We start from the raw sequence: 7,515 nt of genomic DNA on the forward strand, positions 1-7,515 counted from the left end.
TTCATTTTCTTTTGGGGAGGTGGCTCTAGTTCTCTTTAGAAAACATTTTATTGAGTAAAAAAAATATCAACAATAGTCTGTTTTTAGGCTGTATAGAGGAGAATGGAGACTGATTCAAATGTGGTGATTGACTGACAGTTATGCCATAATGCAGTGCTTATCTGACCCTTATTGATGAAAATCTCAGAGGAAGAAATAGAAGTTTCAGGTGTAGGGCAGACAGGTGAAGGCTGGGCAGGGGTGAGAGAAAGAAAGGGAGATAAATGCATGTAAGAGGCAAAGGGAGCTGGTGGAAGGAACCAGATTATTTGGAAATTTTATCAAGAAACACAACCCTTCCTAATAATCCTTAATAGCTACAGAGATGATATTTCTCCTTAATTTGTCTTTAGATATTGAATAAAGTTAGGTCAAGGCAAGACGAGGGTGTGCCATGACCTGTTAGGTTTTTAAAGTATCACTTGAGTCAACTTCATATCAAAAGATTACTCATTTCTGTATATGGTTCACACATTACATAGAAACATATAATTTCTTAATCTAACTTTCCTTCCTTCCTTCCTTCCTTCCTTCCTATTGGGGACTGAACCCAGGGACTTTGCATTCAGCTGCATTGCCACTCCCCCCCCCCATTCTTTCATGATAGGTTCTCACTAAGTCATGAAGTTGTCTATATGGGCTCAAACTTGTAACCTCCTTGCCTTAGCCTCCCAGAGTGCCGAGATAACAGGCATATGCCACCATATCCAGCCTTAACATTCTTAATTAAAATTTTAAGACTACTGCCAATAGCTTTCAAATACTTTTCTGGCATTTAGATGTTTTCTTTTTCATCGTCACACTGACTGTGGGAGGCTTTTTGGTGGTGATTTCTGAGTAGAGAAACATAAAAAAAAAATGGAAGAAAGCAGTTGGTTCTGGGTCATTGAGGCAAATGGCCATTTTTCTTGTTTGCTTACTTACAACCTCATTGCAAAACCCCCAAAATATCCAAGAGTTAATAATTCTTGTTTCCTTTAAAACAAAAGTCACAAGGACCATTTCAGTTTTCATCAGTAAGTGGAAACTCTTTCTAAATACTTTGAAGAACATTTTAAAAGAGTAACAGAAACACTAATATTAGAGGCATAAGCCTAAGATTCAATCACCTCCTGAAACTTGGGCCCACATGCCTACAAGAACACCTAATTGGTAAGGATATAATGACAGATATGTCAGAGGCACTATAAAGTTGCCTAATTTAAATTGTTTTTCATCCTCAAACGGCTCATTAAAGTGATTGTGAGATCATCCACTATAGAAAATTGCAGAAACAGATAATGAAGTAGCTAAATTTATAATCACCACAAATTCTATAGCTCACAGATACCTAGGTTGGTGTAAAACAATTTCATATCAATCTTGATTTGTAATGGCTGTATGCTATTCAATTTTACACACCTCTTATTTACTTATCTATTAAGGTATATTTGCATTTATATTTTACTATTTTAAATAATGTTACGGAGCAGTCTCCTTAATATTTTAAAACTTTGGTACAAATTTCTTGTTTCCTGAAGAGATTTATAGAAATGAGATTGCTAATTTGAAAGATGTGTATTTTATGAAATATTGTGTGGTCAGATTTTCATTTTCGGAAAAGCAGAATGAGTTTCATTCCCAACAGCGTTGTTTAAAAGTGCCAGTTTCTTTTCACCTTCATATTGACTCTAGATAATACTGTTCTCTTAATCCTTATCAATCTAATATATGAAAATATTAGTATTTCAATTTGCACTTAATTACCAGTGAGGCTAAATGCCTACCATCAAGGCAGCTATTTTTATATTTTATAATCATTCCTACAGCATCCTTGTATGTACCTCCATGATAAATGATACCTAAGTCATGGCAAATTAACTAGCATAGATCACAATGTATCATTCAACTCAACATTAGTATTCACTCTCTGTATGCTTAAGTGTTGAAAGTTTTCTTCTCCACAAGACAGCAAACTATAAAAAGGAGAGACGGTATTGTTCATCATTTCTAGAGTCCCGCTTTCCCCTGGGTATAAAGGCGTGTATAGTCACTCATGAATCTCTTGGAACATAGCAAAAGAGAAGGGGCAACAAGACTATTTTGCTCCTTGAGGTTTTGATCATGTTTCTTTGCCATCTTTTACCCTTTCCTGATAGGTATCTGAAGCCCAAAGTTATTCAAAGCCAAAAGTAATTGATGGCAGAGCCAAGACTAGAACTCAGATCTCTCTTCTTGTCACTGTCTTACTATCTCCTGAATCTCTGCTGCCTTGAATCTGAGCAGGAATGATTGCTCTATATCTCACTTTCCTCTTGATTATCTGCTTTCACTTACTGCCCTTGGTGATTATAGTTCTCCAAGTAGATTCCAGAAAAGCCAGTTTTACAGTTGCCTCTTCCATCCATTGTACCTAATGTGGTGGAGTGAAGAGGGGCAAACCTTCAATATACACTGGCTTGAAAGGAGCCAAGTCGGTGGCAACCTTCCTACTAGAGTTCTTACCGCTTGCAGGGTTAAACCCCCTACAAGTCTCCTGGATGGTGGCATTTTAGTATAGCAAAAATTAGACACATTTCCAGATGTCTTGTTTCAGGGTCCTTGTGTCCTCATTGACCGTCTAGCATCCTTTATAATCAGAACACCAGGAAATTATTTCTTATATGCTATGGTTGATCTTGTTTTTTCAAGGAAATGCTTCTTTTTCTCCACTGAGGCACTTCTTTAATAGGTGATTTGGAGTGATTTGGAGTACACTCTCTTTTGTCTGAGCTTCATTTGGTCACTTTTGCTTGTTTCATTTTGTTTTTATATTTTTAACATCATTAGGATCTGAAGTGTTTCTCCTTAGTTTGGGCACCTAGAAGGTCCTTTACAACCTGGGTTCTGCATTTTATTTTTTATACCAGGCCTCGAACTCAGGGCCTCATGCTTGCCAGGGAGATGCTGTGCCACTGAGCTACATTCGTGGTCCAAGAGTTTCTCCTTAGAAGAACAAATGATTAAACAACATCATCTCAATCCCCTTAGTCAATAACTAGGCAGTTTAGTCTAAAATAAGAAAAAAAATGCTACTTTAATCAACAGTAACACTCAATTCCGATTTTCTCCTAATGCTATAGAACCCACATTTGAACCACCACAGAATATTAAATTTTTGAAGGTGAAAAAGATAAAGCAAATACTTACCAGTGAGGAATTTAAAAAAAAAAAAATCCTACTAATCATAGTTGCTTTCCTCAGGAGATAAAAGAGAAATACCATCCCTTTAAAAGCATACAAAGCCACTAAAACAAATTCCGACCAAAGAATTTCCTATCTGGATTATACCTCAGAGATTGTCATCAGAATTCCTGAAATTAATTTAGAGTGGCCACTGCTTCTTCAGCAGTCTTCATTATCAATGTTAATTCTGGGATGTCTGCCATACACAGGGCTTAAGCAGATAAATAACACCATTATTCTTCAGCTTTCATGCTCAGGTATAAGTCCCACTTCAGGGGAACTTAGATTTATGGGTGATGTAATTTAGAATTCTAGGCCCATAAGTTAATACTTCACAAATGTCTTCTTTATCTCTTCAGGGATGATAAATGGACAGATTGTTGGCGAGCTCCCTACCTTTTTCCTAGGCCTCTGCTAGTGATAAAGGCCTTATTCTGTCAGATTCATGGCTGTTTGCAGTAGAAGAGTGATTTGGTGTAGCCAAGAAATAGGAGATTAATATCAATGCCAAAGCAATGTTTTTGAAATGTCAGCTGTAGAGATAAATAATATCATTGAGCACTTACTAGGTACTAGGCCCTTAATACTTTGGCAGGTCTTGTGTAAAATATATTTTAATTACACAGCAATTAAAACTGTTATCTGATGCCTTACATATACACGTGCCTGTTTCATTTTTAACAGCCCTATGAAGTCTATATTACTATTGTTCCTACCTCGCAGACGAGGTGACTGAGGGTTCTGTCAGAAGGAACTGAGGGCTCTATTTTTACCAGAAAGTGTTTTCCAGACATATCGAAGGGTTTGAAGGAGATTTCCTACCAACTGAAGGGACTTCTCCTCAAAAACAGGGTTTTAGACAACATTCCATGAGTATCTTCAGAAGATCTCAGTCAGCTGGAAATGGTTATAAATGTTAGATTTATATACACAAATTCATCATTCATGCAGCCCAGGGCCTTGTTTGGAATCTTCCGCAGAGTCTATGTTTTCCAAAGCAGGTGACTCACTGCTTGCTGCTCATGACAAGTAGCTAAGTCAGTATTTTTTTGTCTTCAGCACAGATTCAAGGGCAAAGATAATAATTTATTGGGTTCTAACAACATTTTCACAACAGGAAAATATCAAAACAGGTCCATTTTAAATATGTTTATGAATATCCCTGATAATATATGGAAATCTAGAGGTCTTTGTAAACCACCAAGATTTCACAGGGTTGATACCTGGTCATTATGGAAGCAGCAAAAAAGGGGCTAGTGTACTGGAAGACTTCCCCAATGTCTTAGTTACTTTTCTTGTTGCTGAGACAAAATACCTGACACCCAAAGTTAAAGGAGGAAAGCTATATAGCTCATAGTTGGTAGAGGTTTTAATTCATAATTGACTGTCTCTAAGTCATAGTGGTTTTACAGAGGAGAACAGATCATGTTGGGCAGAAGATAGCAAATGCAATAGGAGAGGAGACAAGACTCTTGCTATCCCTTATATTCTATGCAGACTCCCCACCCTAGGGCAGGTGTAGGACTCATACCCTTACTCCTAGCCAGAAATATGTCAGCCCAATCAGTGGACTGATTTACAAATCACAGCTTTAATCCCAGCATCACACACACTAGATTAAGCCACCTCTGAAAAAGCCCTATGTCTGCATGAAGCTTTAGGGGGACATCTAGACCCAAATCATAACATTCCACTGCTAGCTCCTCAAAGACTTGTGCACATTCCATTATGCAAAAGGCATTTGGTGTATCTCTAATAGTTCCCAAACTCTTATTAACATTTTCAGTATTACTGAAAAGTCTAAGTTTAAATTCTCCTCTGAGATTTAAGGCAAACTCTTACCTACAAGCCCCTATACAAATGAAAAGTAAGTTAAATATTTCCAACATATAATGACACAAGATAAACATTACCATTCTAAAGGGTATAAACAGGGAGATACAAAAGAATGGGATCAAAGCAAGTCCAAAATCCAGCAGGGCAAACATTAAGTCCTGTCATTTCTTATACAGCATCCAAGGCAATCTGTGGCAAGATGTGAACTCCAAAGGGCTTGGGTGGCTCCACCCCTGAGGCACTACCTGGTGGTTCCACCTCTCATGGTTTCTCTCCACAGCCCACTTTGCTCTCTCCTTACTGTTTTCCTCAGATGATCTACATTCCTGACTTTCTAAACTTCTGGGTTCTCCACTGCACCTTCAGCTTCACACTCACAGCTTGACACACTGCCCTCTCAGGGGCACACTGCCTGGCCTCCCAGGCCTTCTTCTGAATCTGGGTGGAAGTCTTCCTGGTCCCACAACTCTTGCATTCTGCATGTACCTAAAACCAGCACTATGTGGACAGTGCCAAGGTCTATCACTTGTTGGAGCAGTAGCCAGACTTCTTTCTCTTTTGGCTGTAGGGGTTCAGTGTCTATGAACCGAATCCCAAAGAAAAACTTCTTTAGCCACCACCATTCTGGAACACGGTACTCAGAGGCTGTCTTCTAAAAGCAAAGTCTTCCACCTTTGCAACTCTGAGGCTGCAAGGGGTGGAGTCCTGCTGCTTCCTGTGATGCCCTTAGGTGATCTTTTCTATTCTCTTGTTCCTTCTCAGCCATCAAGTTCTCCTCTGCTTTATCTTTGCAGTCCACAGCTTTACTGGAGCCTCCTTTCTGATCAAACTCTCAATGTTTTAAATCATTCTGCTGGGCTCTTTGTGCTTGGTTCTCAACATAGATCTGGCTAAAACCCCCCAACAGAAGCCATGCCACTGTCTCACCATTTGACTGCCTTGAATTTCTTTTACAAGATTAATTAGTCCACTGCCTTTAATTTTAATCTCAGGCAATGTCACTGGACACAAACAAAATGCAGACAAACTTTTTGCCAAGCTAGAACACACATCATCTGGAGTCCCAGCAGCCAATGCAGTCCTTCTTCCCAGTAGAAACTTCTGAGCCTGGTCTTTATCAACTTTATGTTTTTCTGAGCTCTGACCAGAATTTCCATCCAGCACAGCCTAAGGGGTTCCAGCTCTTCTTTTTCAACCAGGTTCTCTGAACCTTTCTAAACTCTTCCCATATGCCAGTCCCAAAGGTTCCTGAACCACATGGTCAGTTATAGTCACAACAATGACCCCACTTCTCTGGTACCAAGTTCTCTCTTAGTTACTTTTCTCATTGCAGAGACAAAATACATAACTCTCAGAGTTTCAAAGAAAGGTTTATTTAGCTCACATATTATAGAGGTTTTAATCCATAATCAGCTGACTCCAATACATAATCAGTGATTTCACAAAAACAGTTCATGGTGGGCAAAAGACAGCAACAGAAGAGACAAGACTCTTTCTGTCCCTTATATATAAACTACCCACTCTAGGAAGGGTGTAATACTCAAACTCTTAATCCTAGCCAAAACTATGCCAAACCAGTCAATACATTAATTTACTAATCACACACCCCTAATCCCAACAGCACACACTCTAGATTCATCCACATCTAAAAAAGCTCTACAACTGCCTAAGGCTTTGGCGAGCCATCTAGACCCAAACCATTACATCCAGGAAGCCCTGTGCTTGCTACAGTACTATAATTCTAATATTTGAGTGCCAGTAAAATTGTGAATGAAAATTTCACTTTATTAGTAACATTGATAACAAAAGTTTGCCTCCTTAACCCTGTCATCAATCTCTCCACCAGCCACAGACATCCTGGTCATAAAACATGAGTCCTGGCTACTCCAAGTTCCTAGTTGCTTGTAGGCCAGGACAAGTTTAGACAACAGGTAGGTGGGAGGACAGGTTAGGCTGAAGAGGTTTTGACCACAGGCAAGAATAACAAGGTGGGGATCTCAAGAGCTCAGACTGACAGAGAGTGAGCTTCCTGTGACACTTACAGAGGTCCTGGAAGGCAACAGCTGTGCTACAAAAGACACATATTCAGAAGTTAAACAACAAAAATCACTTGACATGAAATCAGTTATCTTCATCAAAACCAAATCAAACATCTTAAACCTTTGGAGCAGAAAATGCTGGGTATGTTGAGGCTGGAAAGCTGAAGTCTGTGGAATGAGCTGCATTTAGCTGAGTTACAGAAGGACCCTGGCTATGAGATTGGCACAACCTCTGTGGGTACTGCAGTAAAGGAGAAAGGAAGGAGCAGGAGACCAGAGGAGGCCTCTCCCCTCAGTGGAGGATGGTGGAGGCACTCGGTGTGAAATATCCCTCTTTCAGTCATGGGACAGTAAGTGGGATTTTCACTGGGCTGAATGAGAAAATGCCCTACTTCAC

This window comes from Chinchilla lanigera, unplaced genomic scaffold (genome assembly GCF_000276665.1).
Source record: "Chinchilla lanigera isolate Chin_1 unplaced genomic scaffold, ChiLan1.0 scaffold00026, whole genome shotgun sequence".
Classification (NCBI taxonomy): domain Eukaryota; kingdom Metazoa; phylum Chordata; class Mammalia; order Rodentia; family Chinchillidae; genus Chinchilla; species Chinchilla lanigera.